An 18,519-nucleotide genomic window follows, 5' to 3' on the forward strand; every position below is an offset into this window, starting at 1 on the left:
CAGGACATCAGGATGCTGCAAAGTGTTTTACAGCCAAGGAAATGTAAAGTTGGAAGCAGGGCAGCTAACTTGAGCAAGCTCCCACAAAACGCAATGATAATGACCACATAATCTACTTCATTAATGTTGACTGAAGGACAACTCTCCTTTCAGATAGTGCCGTGGGATCTTTAAATTCACCTGAGAGGTTACGTGATTTAAAGTCTTATTTAAAAACTAACTTCCTTCACAGTGCAGTATTCTCTCAGTACAGCGCTGTCTCAGGTGTGGGGTTTGAACCCCAAACCTCTGACACCAATCTAGAACACAACCCACTGAGCCTCAGCTGACATTAGCTGTTCTCCCTTGATCTAATACAAAACCCGGCAACCCTAAGCAAGGGGGTTTAAGGGATCACATTTTCCCTTGGTGGGCAATACTGCAATGGAAGTTGGACACTGCTCTATGGCTAAACTACCAACAGGAGTTTGCAACTTACCAATCCAGTGGTGCATAATTTTCGCTGTAAAGACTAAGTTGCTTTGGAGCAGAGAGCTTGCTACATTATTGAGACAAGGTAGTACTAAGGAGCCTATGAGTTCAGGAAAAAGGTCTGAAGACAGCCCTCAATTCAGTCCAGCTGCAGTTTGTTACAGAGCTTTGTGGGCAGTGAAGCCAGAAACATGCAGAGGCAGCAAACTAGAAACACCTCACTTCCTCTTCTGTGTGTGTGAAATGACAACATACTGAGCTAGACAGTCACAAAAATTCTAACACAAGAAAAGACCTAAGACCTCCTGACTCATGTCATCAATACTAGAGTAAAAAGAACTGTGAGAAATAAGTCTCTGCCTTGTGTTCTGAACTTTGGATCTACCAAATCTGATTTTTCCGTCTTTATATTTCTAGCCATGAGATTGTTTGTTGAACCATCTGTCTTTGTGTGTGTGTGTGTGTGTGTGTACCTGTGAGTGATGTGTGTGTGTGTACCTGTGAGTGATGTGTATTTGTGTGTCTGTGGGGGTGTGTTGAAGTTTTTCCATAGGGCATTGTTTAAGACTCCAGTGATCTTTTTCTCTCTCCATTTATTGAAGAATAACTTTGTTTACGTTAAATGGAGTTATTTTCCTGTTAACAACCAAACCTGGTGTTAAACTTGAAAGGGTTCAGAAAAGATTTACAAGGATGTTGCCAGGGCTGGAGGATTTGAATTAAAGGGAGAAGCTGAATAGGCTGGGGCTATTTTCCCTGGAGCATCGGAGGCTGAGGGGTGATCTTGCAGAGGTTTACAAAATCATAAGGGACATGGATAGGGTCTTTTCCCCAGGGTAGTGATGCCTGTATGGAATGAGCTGCCAAAGGAAGTGGTAGAAAGCACGGTACAATTACAATATTTAAAAGGCATCTAGATGGGTATGTGAATAGGAAGGGTTTAGAGGGATATGGGCCAAATGCTGACAAATGGGACCAGATTAATTTAGAATATCTGGTGGGCATGGCTACATGGGAGCAAAGGGTCTGTTTCCATGCTGTACAACTCTGTCTCCACGACTCTACTGTGAGCAGTTTTGGTCCCCGTATTTAAGATAATTGTTTCATTGGAGGTATTTCAGCAGAAGCTCACTCAGATGATTCTCCAGTACGGAGGGATTGAAGAGGTCGGGATTCCACTCCTTGGAGTTTTGAAGAAGGAGAGTTGATCTCATTAAAACAAATCGGATTAATAAGGGGCCTGGCTGGGTAAATACTGAGAAGACATTTCCCTTCATGGGAGCGTCTAGGATCAGAGGGCATATCTAAGAATAAAGGGATGCCAATTTAAGACAGAGACAGGGAGGAATTTCTTCTCTCGGGGGTTGAGAGTCTTTGGAACTCCTTGCCACAGAGAACTGTGTGGGCAGAATCCTTGTGCAGATTTAAGGCTGATATGGACAGATTCTTGATCGTTAGGAGAATCAAAAGTTAAGCAGATAAGACAGTAAAATGGATGTGAGGAATTTTGGATCAGCCTTGCTTCTATTGAATGGCATAGCAGGCTTGAGGGGCCGAATGGCCTACTCCTGTTCCTATTTCTTATGGACTTACTTCTGTCCTGAATAGCAGCTAGCATGGAAATTGATCACCTTGGTGGATTATTTAAGTAGGGCCATGTTTGTGATGGTTTGTGGAACATTGGGGATCAATTGTCAGCACATTTATCCCAGCTGAGTGGTGGAAAACATAGTCATATCAGGGTCCCATTTCTAGCTGCTCCTTAGTGACTGGTTAGTTCATTCCTTGTTAATTCCATGCCTGCAACAAAGTGCATGTCTGTAATCATCAGGTGAAGGTGAGGAATTAGAAGTCAAGGGTCACATCACCTGTCACACGTCACTGTGGGAGCAGAGTGAGAATCAAAGGGACTGCACTGTCAATATGTAGGAGCAGGGTAGAGGAGTGGGAGTGGGGTGGGCATAAGAGATAAGATGGAAGAGGAGAAACACCAGTTAGAACCAGAATGGTGTGTATATTATGTACCTTCTCTTCCCTGCTAAGTTGTAGGCTATTGCAATACTTTGGAGACAGCAGTTTTTACTCCATATCTTTTCAGACCAGCATTGGGTGAACTACACTATCTGAAAAATATATCAGCTGTTTAGTCATATTTTCGTAATGTGAAATTTATGTTGGAAATTATGAAATTGTCCTCAATTTTTTTGACCTTACGCTGACATGCTGAATCACTCAAATAGTTGCCTCAAAACCAATTGTGGGAAAGGGGATGTTGGCTGAGAACGCAGCTGACTGCAGTGCTCCCTGTGATCCTCAGTATCTGCTCTGTTCAACTCTTAGTGAATGCAGGTGAAAGATGAGGAGAGAAACCAACAATGCACCATCTTGGATTCCTTCATCTCAGTTGATCAGAAATAAAAGAACAGCATTTGATGTTGTTTCTCATAAAAAAGGACTTGAATGTTCTTTCAGCCAGTTTGGCATCTTTGATTCTTGGCTAAGGCTCAGCAAATGACACTGCCTTTGGTTTGTTTCCCATAGACAAGGCTCCAGTCATTATATTGATTTAATCTCCTCTTTGATCTGTCCAATCAGCATTCGAGACAGCACAATCCCTCCGATCTGCAATGACAGATCAGAGAAATACTTAATTTCCTGAAAAAAATACAACTTCAGCAACTTCACCAATTGATCACATGTTCATTGCTGCAACTAAGTCACCCCAATGCATTGTAAGGTTACAGGTAGGTCTCCCTTGTTGTCCTTACTGAGTCGTTAAGCCTGGCCCTATATACCGGGGAGGAGGTCCTGGGGCTTTAGGAACGTCCCCTAGAATTGGAAGGTTCTATAGATTTCCAATTGTTTTGAGATGCGTGAGTTTCATGAGGATGTGAGGATCTTTGGTGTGGGGTGGGGGGCAGCTGGGGGTATGAGAATTTCCTGGAGGTGTGAGAGTTTCCAGGAGATGTGAGACTTTCTGTGGTGTTCGACGTTTCCTGGATGAAAGAGGGGTCTGAGAATTCCTGAGCGATAGTTTCCTGTAAGTTCAATATGTCCTAAAAGCTGTAGGCATTTACGGGGGGGTCTAGGGCTTTCTGAGGGGACCACAGGATTTCAAAGGATTTATAGTTTCCTGGGGGTTCAGGGGGTTCCTGGAGATTGAATATTATTTGAGGATATGAACACTTGCTTAAAGCATAAGAGATTCGTGGGAATTTGATAGTCTTCTGGGATTTAATGGTTTGACAAGGGATGCAAAGTATCCTGGTTACTCATAGCTTCCTGGTGTTAGAACGCTCACTGCGGCTTGGAGGCTGGGGAATTGCCACAGTGAACATATACCTATATTATATTCCATCGAGGGAGGATCACTGGGCTGATACCTGAAAATGCCAGGACTGTGTTATGAAGAGCGATTGGTTGGAATAGATCTTCACCAGAGTTTAGAAGGATGAGAGGAAATCTGATAGAAAGATTAGATTACTTACAGTGTGGAAACAGGCTCTTCAGCCCAACAAGTCCACACCGACCTGCCGAAGCGCAACCCACCCATACCCCTACATTTACCCTTTACCTAATACTATGGGCAATTTAGCATGGCCAATTCACCTGACCCGCAAGTCTTTGGACTGTGGGAGGAAACCGGAGCACCCGGAGGAAACCCACGCAGACACGAGGAGAACGTGCAAACTCCACACAGTCAGTCGCCTGAGTCGGGAACTGAACCCGGGTCTCATGCGCTGTGAGACAGCAGTGCTAACCACTGTGCCACCGTGCTGCCCACAAACTAGATCCAGGAAGGATGTATTCCCTGGTTAGGGAGTCTAGAACCAGGGTCACAGTGCCAGGATATGAAGTAGACTATTTTGGACTGAAATGAGGAAAACATTCAGCACTCAATGGGCAGTGAGTCTCTACAATTCTCTCCCACAGAAAGCTATGGAGGCAAAGTCACTGAATATATTTAAGGAAAAGATTGATAATTGTTTTAGATATTAAAGGCATCAAAGGGTGTGAGGAGGAAGTGGGATAGAGATAGAGAATCAGCCATGATCATATTGAAAAGCAGAGCAGGCTCAAAGGGACAAATGACCTACTCTTGCTCCTAGTTTTCTATGAGCTGTGCTGTTTCCTTCCTGCTGGGTCCAGCTGTTGTAACAACTGGTCTCTTTATGCTCTCTCCCATCATTCCACCCCCCCACCCTCCCCACCCCACCAGCAGCCCAGCCTAATCTGAACACAAATACTTTAATCAGTCTCTGAGATAGTTGCTGTTTGTACCTGCACGAATCATGGCTCAAGCAGAGACGGAGAAATATAGGCACAGGCAGCTGGATACATACAGATACATGCACCTATATATGAATGGTCCTATCCATACTAAGAGTGCCTACCTGTGGCAGTGCCAGCCCAAGCACAATGCCTCCCACCAGCAGCAGATGACTCTCTATCCAGATCGCTGCCTTGTCAGCACAGCCCACCGGGTGCAGGAATTTAGAGGCTTCCAGTTGGTTTAGCGATTGTTTCCCAAAACCGCACATTGTATTGATCACTGACTGAAGACAGAGGGAGATGATGAGGAACAAATAAAGTAGGTGGTAGACATTTTCATAGCAGCGTGCCTCAGGGACCCCAGCCAGAAAATGGGGGTAAGAGGGCAGATATCCCAGCAGGCATTGCTAACCTCAGGGGGTACACTTGAACAGGTTAATGTCTATAAAACTGGAGCTGACATTGGAAAAATGCCATTCTCATGCATGTAGTATTTCAATTCACTGGTCACTTTGGATTTACAAAGTCAGAATCATCAAAACTGCAGAAATAAACTTTTATCCAACTCAAGGACCTAACATCTAAATCAAATCCAGTGTAAAAGCAAAACATGTTCCTTTGGCACAGTGGCAGTGTCCCACTTGCTCCAGAGAGTGTGTCATAACAATTATGATGTTTTGATTAAAAATATACAAAAGCAAAACTGTGATTGCTGGCAAACTGAAACAGAAAAAGCCACAAGCAATTAGTGGGTCACACAGTATCTGTGGACAGCAACAGAGTTAACATTTCAGTCTGTGACCTATCAACAGAATAATTCTTTAAACTCGTGCCTAGATAATAATGGAGGCAAAACAGGGCAATCAGCCTCAAGAATCCAACCCCAGGAATACCCGGTACCTGGAAGATGGGTTTAAAGCTTTTTTTTAACAAAAACACTGCATATTTTCTTTACTACTTCATTTTTCTGCCTTTATATTCTGTGTTTTGTTTACTTTTCTATGTTTTAAGATGGCGCCAGACAGTGACGACACCATTTTCACGGTATTTTGTAACAATATACACATGACAATAAATAAAGCAAATCCAATATTTCGACTGGCTTACCTCACCAGGTATCAGTGTACAGCAGGAGTAAGGCACACCACAGCGTTCGGGGCTGGGGTTGGTCGGGGTACAGTTGAAATACATGTTCTTTGACCAATCTTTGTAGCTGTTCCAACCACAGCATTGAAACTGCAAGAAGGTAAAGGAAGAAAGATTTTACAGGGTGTCCATTATACTAAGATCATCATTAACACTATTTCAATAAACGTTTCTTTGTGAATATATTATAACTATGTATCTATATTAAACAGACATTATAGAATCTGCAAGTTAAAAGCCTTATAACACACAGGATTCTGGGTAATTCAACATGGAGGACAGGAAAAATTTCTGGCTGCAATAGCTGCTCCTTTTTTTTGAGGTATTTTAGGTGCTGGAGGTGATTTCCTCGAATTCCAGGAGCAGCAATTATTGTTTTATATGCTGTTGCATTGTTTTGGAACTTTGGAAAAAAAAGTCAAAACAACAGCAGTTTTAAAAGGGAGAAGAACAGACAAAGGAGGTCATTGCAGGGGAGAGAGAGAGAGAGAGAGAGAACGAACGAACCTACACAGCTACTGCCTTTGCTGTTTGAATTCACCTTGAGGCAGATTAGGAATGCAGCAAAAAGGAAGGATAACTAAGGACATCTTATGACTTCCAATATCTCTAATGATTAGAATGTTAGCATTAAGGCACTTTACCTGAATGCTCGTAGCGTTCGTAACAAAGTAGATGAACTAACGGCACATATCATCGTGAATGATTATGATGTGGTAGGCATCACAGAGACATGGTTGCAGGAGGTTCAGGACTGGCAGTTAAACATCTAGGGATTTATAACTCATTGAAAAGACAGGGAGGTGGGCAGAGGGGGCAGGGTGGCCTTGTTAGTTAAGAACAAAATTAAATCTATGACACTGAATGACATAGTGTCGGATGATGTGAGTCTGTGTGGGTGCAATTGAGGAACCACAAAGGCAAAAAAACCATAATTGGAGTTATGTACAGACCTCCTAACAGTGGTCAGGACCAGGGGTGCAACATGTACCGGGAAATAGAGAAGGCATGTCAGAAAGGCAAGGTCACGGTGATAATGGGGAACTTCAATATGCAGGTGGACTGGGTAAATAATGTCACCAGTGAATCCAGGATGGCTTTTTGGAACAGCTTATCATGGAGCCCACAAGGCAGCAGGCTATTTTGGACCTAGTGCTATGTAATGAACTGACTTTATAAAAGATCTTAAAGTAAGGGAACCCTGAGGAAACAGCGGTCATAATATGGTAGCGTTCAGTCTGCAGTTTGAAAGAAAAAAGGCAAAATCGGATGTAATGGTGTTACAGTTAAACAAAGGTAATTATGAGGGCATGAGAGAGGAACTGACAAAAATAGACTGGAAGCAGAGCCTCGCAGGGAAGACAGTAGAGCAAAAATGGCAGGAGTTTGTGGGTATAATTGAGGACACAATACAGAGGTTCATCCCCAAGAAAAGAAAGATTATCCGGGGAAGGATTAGACAGTCATGGCTGACAAAGGAAGTCAGGAAATGTATCAAAGAAAAAGAGAGATCCTATAAAGTGGCCACGAGCAGTGGTAAATCAGAAGATTGGGAAGGCTACAAAAACAAACAGAGGATAACAAAGAGAGAAATAAGGAAGGAGAGGATCAAATATGAAGCTAGGCTAGCCAGTAATATTAGAAATGATAGTAAAAGTTTCTTTCAATATATAAGAAACAAACAACAGGCAAAAGTAGACATTGGGCCACTTCAAATTGATGCTGGAAGCCTAGTGATGGGAGATAAGGAAATAGCTGGAGAACTTAATAAGTACTTTGCGTCAGTCTTCACAGTGGAAGACATGAGTAATACTCCAACAATTAAAGGGAGTCAGGGGACTGAGTTGAGTATGGTTCCCAATTACAAAAGAGATAGTGCTAGAAAAGCTGAAAGGTCTTAAAATTGACAAATCTCCTGGCCCCGATAGGCTACATCCTAGAGTTCTGAGGGAGGTGGCTGAGGAAATAGCAGAGGTGTTGGTTGAGATCTTTCAAAATCACTGGAGTCAGGGAAAGTCCCGGATGATTGGAAGACCGCTGTTGTAACCCCATTGTTCAAGAAAGGATCAAGACAAAAGATGGAAAATTATAGGCCAATTAGCCTAACCTCGGTTGTTGGTAAAATTCTAGAATCCATCGTTAAGGATGAGGTTTCTAAATTCTTGGAAGAGCAGGGTCGGATTAGAACAAGTCAACATGGATTTAGTAAGGGGAGGTCATGCCTGACAAACCTGTTGGAGTTCTTTGAAGAGGTGACGAGTAGGTTAGACCAGGGAAACCCAGTGGGTGTGGTCTATCTAGACTTCCAAAAGGCCTTTGATAAGGTGCCACACGGGAGGCTGCTGAGTAAGGTGAGGGCCCATAGTGTTCGAGGTGAGCTATTGGCATGTATTGAGGATTGGCTGTCTGACAGAAGGCAGAGAGTTGGGATAAGAGGTTCTTTTTCGGAATGGCAGCCGGTGACAAGTGGTGTCCCGCAGGGTTCAGTGTTGGGGCCACAGCTGTTCGCATTATATATTAATGATCTGGATGAAGGGACTGGGGACATTCTAGCGAAGTTTGCCGATGATATGAAGATAGATAGACAGGCAGGTAGTACTGAGGAAGTGGGGAGGCTGCAGAAGGACCTAGACAGTTTGGGAGAGTGGTCCAAGAGATGGCTGATGAAGTTCAATGTGAGCAAATGCGAGGTCTTGCACTTTGGAAAAAAGAATACAAGCATGGACTACTTTCTAAACGGTGAGAAAATTTGTTAAGCCAAAGTACAAAGAGATCTGGGAGTGCTAGTCGAGGATTCTCTAAAGGTAAACATGCAGGTTGAATCCGTGATTAAGAAAGCAAATGCAATGTTGTCATTTATCTCAAGAGGGTTGAAATATAAAAGCAGCGATGTGCTACTGAGACTTTATAAAGCTCTGGTTAGGCCCCATTTAATACTGTGTCCAGCTTTGGTCCCCACACCTCAGGAGGGACATACTGGCACTGGAGCGTGCCCAGCGGAGATTCACATGGATGATCCCTGGAATGGTAGGTCTAACATACGAGGAATGGCTGAGGATCCTGGGATTGTACTCATTGGAGTTTAGAAGGTTAAGGGGAGATCTAATAGAAACTTACAAGATAATACATGGCTTGGAAAGAGTGGACGCTAAGAAATTGTTTCCGTTATGCGAGGAGACTAGGACCCGTGGACACAGCCTTAGAATTAGAGGGGGTAAATTCAGAACAGAAATGCGGAGACATTTCTTCAACCAGAGAGTGGTGGGCCTGTGGAATTCATTGCCACAGGGTGCAGTGGAGACCGGGACGCTAAATGTCTTCAAGGCAGAGATTGATAAATTCTTGATGTCACAAGGTATTAAGGGCTACGGGGAGAATGCGGGTAAGTGGAGTTGAAATGCCCATCAGCCATGATTAAATGGCGGAGTGGACTCGATGGGCTGAATGGCCTTACTTCCACTCCTATGTCTTATTGTCTTATGTACTTCTTGTCAGATGTGGGAGTTTAAAGAGAGTTTAAGGGTTACTGCAGATTATATTTGCTATAAATGCTATTGGCTGCGAATCTTATCAGATCGAATGCATCGGTTGGAGAGACAGTTAGAAGCAATGAGGAATTTGCAACAGCAACAGTATGTGATGGATGGCAGTTATAGGAAGGGGGGGAATGTCTAAACTACAGTCACATAGATGTGTTAACTCCAGGAAAGGTAAGAGAGGTAGGCAGCTCGTGCAGGAGTCTTTTGTGGATATACCCATTTCAAACAGGTATGCTGTTTTGGAAAATGTAGGGGGTGATGGATTCTCAGGGGAATGTAGCACAAACAGCCAAGTTTCTGGTATTGAGACTGGCTCTAATGCAATGAGGGGTATGTCGGGTTCAAAGAGATCAATTGTGTTTGGGGATTCTCTAGTCCGAGGTACAGACAGATGTTTCTGTGGCCAGCAGAGAAAAAGCACTGGTGCCTAGATCAAGGATACCTCAGAGAGGGTGTAGAATGTTCTCACAGGGGAGAGAGGCCAGCAAGAATTCACTGTCCACATTGTAACCAATAACATGGGAAGGGAAAAGGTTGAGATTCACAAGGGAGATAACAGAGAGTTGGGCAGAAATTTAAAAAGGAGGTCCTCAAGAGTAATATCGGGATTACTCCCGGTGCTACGAGCTAGTGAGGGCAGGAATAGGAGGATAGAGCAGGTGAATGCATGGCTGAGGAGTTGGTGTATGGGGGAAGGATTCACATTTTTGGATCATTTGAATCTCTTTTGGAGTAGAAGTGACCTGTACAAGAAGGACAGATTGCACTTGAATTGGAAGGGGACTAATATACTGGCAGGGAGATTTACTGGAGCTGCTTGGGAGGATTTAAACTAGTAAGGTGGGGGTGGGGTGGGACCCAGGGAGATAGTGAGGAAAGACATCAATCTGAGACTGGTACAGTTGAGAAGAGAAGAGAGTCAAACAGTCAGGGCAGGCAGGGACAAGGTAGGACTAATAAATTAAACTGCATTTATTTCAATGCAAGGGGCTTAACAGGGAAAGCAGATGAACTCAGGTTAGAAACATGGGACTGGGATATCATAGCAATTACAGAAACAGGTTCAGGGATGGGCAGGATTGGCAGCTTAATGTTCCAGGGTACAAATGCTACAGGGAGGATAGAAAGGCACGTAAGAGAGGAGGGGGAGTGGCATTTCTGATAAGGGATAGCATTACAGCTGTGCTGAGGGAGGATATTCCCGGAAATACATCCAGGGAAGTTATTTGGGTGGATCTGAGAAATAAGAAAGGGATGATCACCTTATTGGGATTGCATTATAGACCGCCTAATAGTCAGAGGGAAATTGAGAAACAAACTTGTAAGGAGATCTCAGCTATCTGTAAGAATAATAGAATGGTTATGGTAGGGGACTTTAACTTTCCAAACATAGACTGGGATTGCCATAGTGTTAAGAGTTTAGATGGACAGGAATTTGTTAAGTGTATACAAGACCATTTTCTGATTCAGTATGTGGATGTACCTTGGGGAATAAGGCAAGGCAGGTGACTAAGGTGTCAGTGGGGGAGCACTTTGGGGCCAGCGACCATAATTCTATTAGATTTAAAACAATGATGGAAAAGGATAGACCAGATCTAAAAGTTGAAGTTCTAAATTGGAGAAAGGTCAATTTTGATGGTATCAGGCAAGAACTTTTGAAAGCTGATTGTCAGCAGATGTTTGCAGGTAAAGGGACGGCTGGAAAATTGGAAGCCTTCAGAAATGAGATAACAAGAATCCAGAGAAAGTATATTCCTGTCAAGGTGAAAGGGAAGGCTGGTAGGTATAGGAAATGCTGGATGACTAAAGAAATTGAGGGTTTGGTTAAGAAAAAGAAGGAAGCATATGTAAGGATAGATCGAATGAATTCTTCGAAGAGTATAAAGGAAGTAGGAGTATACTTAAGAGGGAAATCAGGAGGGCAAAAAGGGGACATGAGATAGCTTTGGCAAATAGAATTAAGGAAAATCCAAAGGGTTTTTACAAATACATTAAGGACAAAAGGGTAACTAGGGAGAGACTAGGGCCCTTCAAAGATCAGGATATTGTGTGGAGCCGCAGAAAATGGGAGAGATACTAAATGAATATTTTGCATCAGTATTTACTGTGGAAAAGGATGTGGAAGACATAGACCCATAGGGAAATAGATGGTGACATCTTGCAAAATGTCCATATTACAGAGGAGGAAGGGCTGTATGTCTTGTAACGGGTAAAGATGGATAAATCCCCAGGACCTGATCAGGTGTACCCGAGAACTCTGTGGGAAGCTACAGAAGTGATTGCTGGGCCTCTTGCTGAGATATTTGTATCATCGATAGTCACAGGTGAGGTGCCGGAAGACAGGAGGTTGGCAAACATGGTGCCACTGTTTAAGAAGGGCAGTAAAGACATGCCAGGGAACTATAGACCAGTGAGCCTGACGTCAGTGGTGGGCAAGTTGTTGGAGGGAGTCCTAAGGGACAGGATGTACATGTACTTGGAAAGGCAAGGACTGATTAGGGATAGTCAACATGGCTTTGGGAAATCATGTCTCACAAACTTGATTATGTTATTTTGAGGAAGTAACAAAGAGGATTGATGAGGGTAGATGTGATCTGTATGGACTTCAGTAAGGCGTTCGAAAAGGTTCCCCATGGGAGACTGATGAGCAAGGTTAGATCTCAAGGAATACAGGGAGAACTAGCCATTTGGATACACAACTGGCTCAAAGATAGAAGACAGAGAGTGGTGGTGGAGGGTTGTTTTTCAGACTGGAGGCCTGTGACCAGTTGAGTGCCACAAGGATCGGTGCTGGGCCCTCTACTTTTTGTCATTTACATAAATGATTTGGATGCGAGCATGAGAGGTTCAGTGAGTAAGTTTGCAGATGACACCAAAATTGGAGATGTAGTGGACAGCGAAGAGGATTACCTCAGATTATAGCAGGATCTTGACCAGATGGGACAATGGGCTGAGAAGTGGCAGATGGAGTTTAATTCAGATAAATGCGAGGTGCTGCATTTTGGGAAAGCAAATCTTAGCAGAACTTTATACACTTATACACTTTATACTTTAGAGAGTATTACTGAACAGAGAGACCTGTGTGTGCAGGTTCATAGCTCCTTGAAAGTAGAGTCGCAGGTAGATAGGATAGTGAAGAAGACGTTTGGTATGCTTTCATTTGTTGGTCAGCATATTGAGTACAGGAGTTAAGAGGTCATGTTGTGGCTGTACAGGACAGAGGTTAGGCCACTGTTAGAATATTGCGTGCAATTCTGGTCTCCTTCCTATCGGAAAAGTGTTATGAAACTTGAAAAGGTTCAGAAAAGATTTACAAGGATATTGCCAGTGTTGGAGGATTTGAGCTACAGGGAGAGGCTGAACAGGCGCAGGCTGTTTTCCCTGAAGCGTCGGAGGCTGAGGGGTGACCTCAGGTTTACAAAATTATGAGGGGCATGGATAGGATAAATAGACAAAGTCATTTCCCTGGGGTTGGGGAGTCCAGAACTAGACAGCATAAGTTTAGGGTGAGAGGGGAAAGATATAAAAGAGACCTACGGGCCAACTTTTTCACACAGAGAGTGGTACGTGTATGGAATGAGCTGCCAGAGGAAGTGGTGGAGGCTGGTACAATTGCAACATTTAAGAGGCATTTGGATGGGTATATGAATAGGAAGGGTTTGGAGGAATATGGGCCAGGTGCTGGCAGGTGGAACTAGATTGGGTTGGGATATCTGGTTGGCATGGATGGGTTGGACCAAAGGGTCTGTTTCCATACTGTACATCTCTATGACTCTATGACTCTATGACATGCACAATGGAATGCACATGACAGAGTCACTATTTCTAACCAGGATTGAGGTGATTAGGACATATTTCTATTTTTTCATGGGTTGAGGTCTTTCTGGCATTTGTTGCCCATCCCTACTTCACCTTGAACTGAGTGGCCTGTCGAGCCATTTGAGAGGGTAGATTCAAGTCACAGACATTACTATGAAGCTAGAGTCACATGCAGGCCATGTCAGGTAAGGAGACTGTGGAAGGAGGGATGGAGACGGGGGCAAAGGAAATTTGAAGATAACAAGAAAGATGGCCAAAGATGAGGAGAAGGAAGGTCAGGGACGGGGAGGAGGAGGGTCAGAGACGGGAAGGAGGAGGGTCACAGACGGGGAGGGGGAGGGTCAGAGGCAGGGGAGGAGGAGGGTCACAGACGGGGAGGGAGAGGGTCAGAGACGGGGAGGGGGAGGGTCAGAGACGGGGAGGAGGAGGGTCAGAGACGGGGAGGGGGAGGGTCAGAGACGGGGAGGGGGATGGTCAGAGACGGGGAGGAGGAGGGTCAGAGACGGGGAGGGGGAGGGTCAGAGACGGGGAGGGGGATGGTCAGAGACGGGGAGGGGGAGGGTCAGAGACGTGGAGGAGGAGGGTCAGAGACGGGGAAGGGGAGAGTTAGACTCGGGGAGGAGGAGGGTCAGAGACGGGGAGGGGGATGGTCAGAGACGGGGAGGGGGAGGGTCAGAGACAGGGAGGAGGAGGGTCAAAGATAGTGAAACTAGATTACAAGATGGTACAGCCACTGTAACCTGCTCAAGAGCTTGACAGGTACCAGTCACTCAAAGATACTCCTGGTGGCCGACACAGAGAAACTGTGAAAATGGGGGTAAAAACCACCTTACTGGGGAAATCAATATCATTTTGGAGAAGAAAGACAGCTTATTGAGGTTGTGCCATCATATGGGTTGGTTGTGAAGCTATGATGAGTTCTATAGTGCTCACATTGTAAATCACAAGGGAGAACAAAACCAAACACAGAAGAACGACTGGGTCAGCCTGGTTGGGCAGCAAAGCCAGAGAGAGGAACCATTTAAGTTTTAAGGGTAGATCTTTTTGTTTCCTTGTTTCTAAATATTCATACAGCCTGGCATTGTTTGAAGTTTACAATCTATGACTGTGACGTAGGCTGTTTTCAACCATTGCTTTTCATGTGAGAAACAGGGAAGCAGCAAGTAGAAACCACTCCCAGTGAATCAATGAAGGTCGAGATAAGACACCACACAAACAGAAATGTATAGACGATCAATGCTATTATCTCAGTGAGTGTAGTTGGAGCTATTACCTCTCTCTGGATGTAGTCTATCAGATTCTGCAGGTCAATGTCATCCCTGTAATGGACAATGGCTTTCTTGATAAATTTACTCACTGTGTCTTCAGCCTACAAGGAAGGTACAAGGTCAAGATCAGATTGATGAAAGAAAGTACAATGAAACAGTGCATTCAAAGTTGGTGCAGGTTTATATCAATGTGCCTTTGATTCTAAGAAGCAGCAATTCCAATTATTTCTGCTGTGATGAGGATGAGCACCTTGCCAAGGCCTTCCCCATGCCGCCACTTCTCGTCTTTAAACAACCGCCAAACCTCAAACAAATCATTGTTCACAGCCAACTTGTTGTGGTTCTGTTCGCCGAGCTGGGAGTTTTTGTTGCAAACGTTTCGTCCCCTGTCTAGGTAACATCCTCAGTGCTTGGGAGCCTCCTGTGAAGCGCTTCTGTGCTGATTCCTCCGGCATTTATAGTGGTTTGAATCTGCCGCTTCCGGTTGTCAGTTGCTGTCCGCTGCAGTGGCCGGTATATAGGGTCTAGGTTGATGTGTCTGTTGATAGAATTTGTGGATGAGTGCAGTGCCATGCCTCTAGGAATTCCCTGGCTGTTCTCTGTTTGGCTTGCCCTATAATAGTAGTGTTGTCCCAGTCGAATTCCTAGAGGCATGGCACTCATTCACAAATACTATCAACAGACACATCGACCTACACCCCATATACCGGCCACTGCAGCGGACAGCAACTGACAACCGGAAGCGGCAGATTCAAACCACTATAAATGCCGGAGGAATCAGCACAGAAGCGCTTCACAGGAGGCTCCCAAGCACTGAGGATGTCACCTAGAAAGGGGACAAAACGTTTGCAACAAAAACTCCCAGCTTGGCGAACAGAACCACAACAACGAGCACCTGAGCTACAAATCTTCTCACAAACTTTGATCACAGCAAACTGCCCAGCTTTCAGGACAACACCGCACAACCCTGTCACGGCAATCACGGCAAGACGTGTTAGAGTGTCGACATGGATACCACCATTACACGTGGGGATGCCTCCCATCATTTATACGGCAAGTACTCACGTGACTTGGCCAATGTTGTCTATCTCATACGCTGGAGGCAAGGATGCCCTGAGGCATGGTACATTGGCGAGACCAAGCAGAGGCTACAGCAATGAAAGAATGGGCACCGCACAACAATCATCAGACAGGAGTATTCCCTCCCAGTCAGAGAACACTTCAGAGGTCTGGGACATTTGGCCTTGAACCTTCAGGTGGCCATCATCCAAGGCAGACTTCGGGACAGGCTACAATGCAAAGTGGCTGAGCAGAGGCTGACAGCCAAGTTCAGTACCCGTGGGGGGATAGCCTCAAATGGGACCTTGGGTCCATGACACACTACAGGTGACCCCACTGCACTACACTCTCTCTCTCTCTCTCTCTTTCTCTCTCTCACACACACACACACACACTCAAGCAGACCCTCTCTTATACACAAGTTCTCTCTCAAAAGCTCACACATACACACCTCCCACATTTACACCCACACACACACACTCTTTCATAGACACTCACATCCCACCCTCCCCACACACACTCACACATATATAAGTGTATGAAGTTTGTGGAGTGAATTTGTACTTGCAGAATTACATTTTATTTTGCTCAAAAACTGCGTGAATCCATGTAAGATTCTGAAAATTTCTTTTTTAGAAATAGAATCAGTCTGATCACTGGGCACAAACAGACAGACTTTAACCTCACACTTTCAGTGCATTATCTGAGCTGACATGGCTGTTATTGTTAAATTTCACTTCAGAATGCAACTTTTAAAAAAAAGTTCTGGGATTTGCATATGAAAGAACTCAAAGCAACATGATCATTCTAATAGATGACAGATTAACGAACATTCCAAGTATTTTTCAATATATTATTTCAGTTGCATCACACTGCAAATGTTTGCTATAAATTCTGCGTCTTATGATTTTATAGTCTACAACCAAGTGAAGGAGCAGCCCTCCGAAAGCTCATGCTTCCCAGTAAATCTGTTGGACTATAACCCGTGTTGTGTGATTTTTAACTAAGGGTGGCATGATGGCTCAGTGGTTAGCACTGCTGCCTCACACCACCAGGGTCCCAGTTTGATTCCAACCTTGGGCAACTGGCTGTGTGGAGTTTTGCACATTCTGCCCATCCCTGCATGGGTTTCCTCCCACAGTCACAAAGATGTGTGGGTCAGGTGAATTGGCCGTGCTAAATCACCCATACTGTTAGGTGCATTAGTCAGGGAAATGGGTCTGGATGGGTTACTCTTCAGAGGGTTGGTGTGGACTTGTTGGGCTGAAGGGTCTGTTTCCACATTGTAGGGAATCTAATCTAATCTTATTTCTGCTGCAGCGTCTTCAGCTGCTCCAGCTGACTGGGACTTCTGCAGCTTCAACTCAGTGCACAGCATCAGCTGATTCAGCAGAGGGGGAGGGGGCTGGGGTGGGGGGGTTGGGGGTGGGATTAGCTCTGAGACAGAATGTCATGGATTTAAGGCCCGTACTAGACACTGAACCACATAACTTAACCTGACATTGTCACTATAATGCTCTTGAGAATACTACGCTATCAGCAGTGTCAGTGGTCAGTTTAGCTCAGATGGGTGGATGGTTGATATGCAATGCAAGTGACTCCAACAGCACAGGTTCAATTCCTGCACCATAGAGATGTACAGCACAGAAACAGATGCTTTGGCCCAACTCGTCCATGCTGACCAGATATCCCAATCAAGTCCCACCTGCTAGCACCTGGTCCAAACCCTTCCTATTCATATACCCATCCAAATGCCTTTTAAATATTGCAATTGGATCAGCCTCCACCACTTCCTCTGGCAACTCATTCCATGCACGTATCACCCTCCGCGTGGAAAAAGTTGCCCCATAGGTCTCTTTTATATCTTTCCCCTCTCACCCTAAACCTATTCCCCCTAGTTCTGGACTTCCACCCCCGGGAGAAGACTTTGTCTATTTATCCTATGCATGCCTCTATAAGGTCACCCCTCAGCCTTCGAAGCTCCAGGGAAAACAGCCCCAGCCTGTTCAACCTCTCCCTGTAGCTCAAATCCTCCAACCAAAGGTCAATAAGAAGGACTCTCCTTCTCAACCTTTCCCATCACCTGAGGCATGGTGACCACCCTTCATCTCTTGGCACAACATCGTGGCCTGTGCTGTGCTGTACTTTTCTATGTTCTAAGTATCATTTTTTAGATGAGACTTTAAATTGCTTGCAATGTTTAATACATACATCGGTGTAAACTGTGACACCAAGGCAAACAAGGTTTTGGCCAAGTACTGGAAAATAGTATTAGAATAGTTAGGTTTTTGTTTTTGCCTGGCACGGACTCAATGGGCTGAAGGACCTTTTCCTGCGCTGTAAGCCACTATTACTACTGTAGTGATTATAACAAGGGCAGCCAGGTGGACCTCATAGAATATGAGTTCCTTGATTGGGGCTGTTAATCTGGTCCAATCAGGGAGCCCTGGCTGACAGATATAAACAGGAATGTCAGAGGTTCTGTTCACTCCGAGGATGCTGGACCAGTGTCAAGTTCTGTGCTTGTGTAAATAAAGGGTGACTTGCTGAGATACCAGCCTCTGTGGAGTTATTTCAACTATGACTATGAGTTTTTGCCTGCCCCCCTCAGCAATGTTCTCCAAGCTGCTTGGCTCTGCCTATACAGAGGCCCTCTGATATTCCATGTACGGTGAACGCACATTGACACCCCAATTGGGCATAGAATTCCAGATCCCAAAACCACTGCTGTGCAAAGGCCTTGGAAACCTCTGTGGCCAGTAAGAAAATTAAAGAGAAAGTTATGCCATGATTCTGTTTTGAAGAGCAGAAGAGTTACAAGGGAAGACCAATACATCAGATGTAATCTTCCTCCTCCCTTCCCTCCAGCCAGTAAATTAGTTAGTGTCATTATATTCCTCCTGAGGGATGTCAGGAGACTCCTCTTGTTCTTTGAATTAAGTTTT

The 18,519-nt window shown here is 44.7% G+C and overlaps 1 pseudogene; it reads right to left on the bottom strand.

The window, feature by feature from the left end:
- Window positions 1-555: 555 nt before the first annotated feature.
- LOC132819283 (tetraspanin-33-like) overlaps window positions 556-18,519 on the bottom strand; it is a 73,407-nt pseudogene continuing 55,443 nt past the window's right edge.

The sequence above is a fragment of the Hemiscyllium ocellatum genome, chromosome 10, assembly GCF_020745735.1.
Source record: "Hemiscyllium ocellatum isolate sHemOce1 chromosome 10, sHemOce1.pat.X.cur, whole genome shotgun sequence".
In the NCBI taxonomy this organism is placed as follows: Eukaryota; Metazoa; Chordata; class Chondrichthyes; order Orectolobiformes; family Hemiscylliidae; genus Hemiscyllium; species Hemiscyllium ocellatum.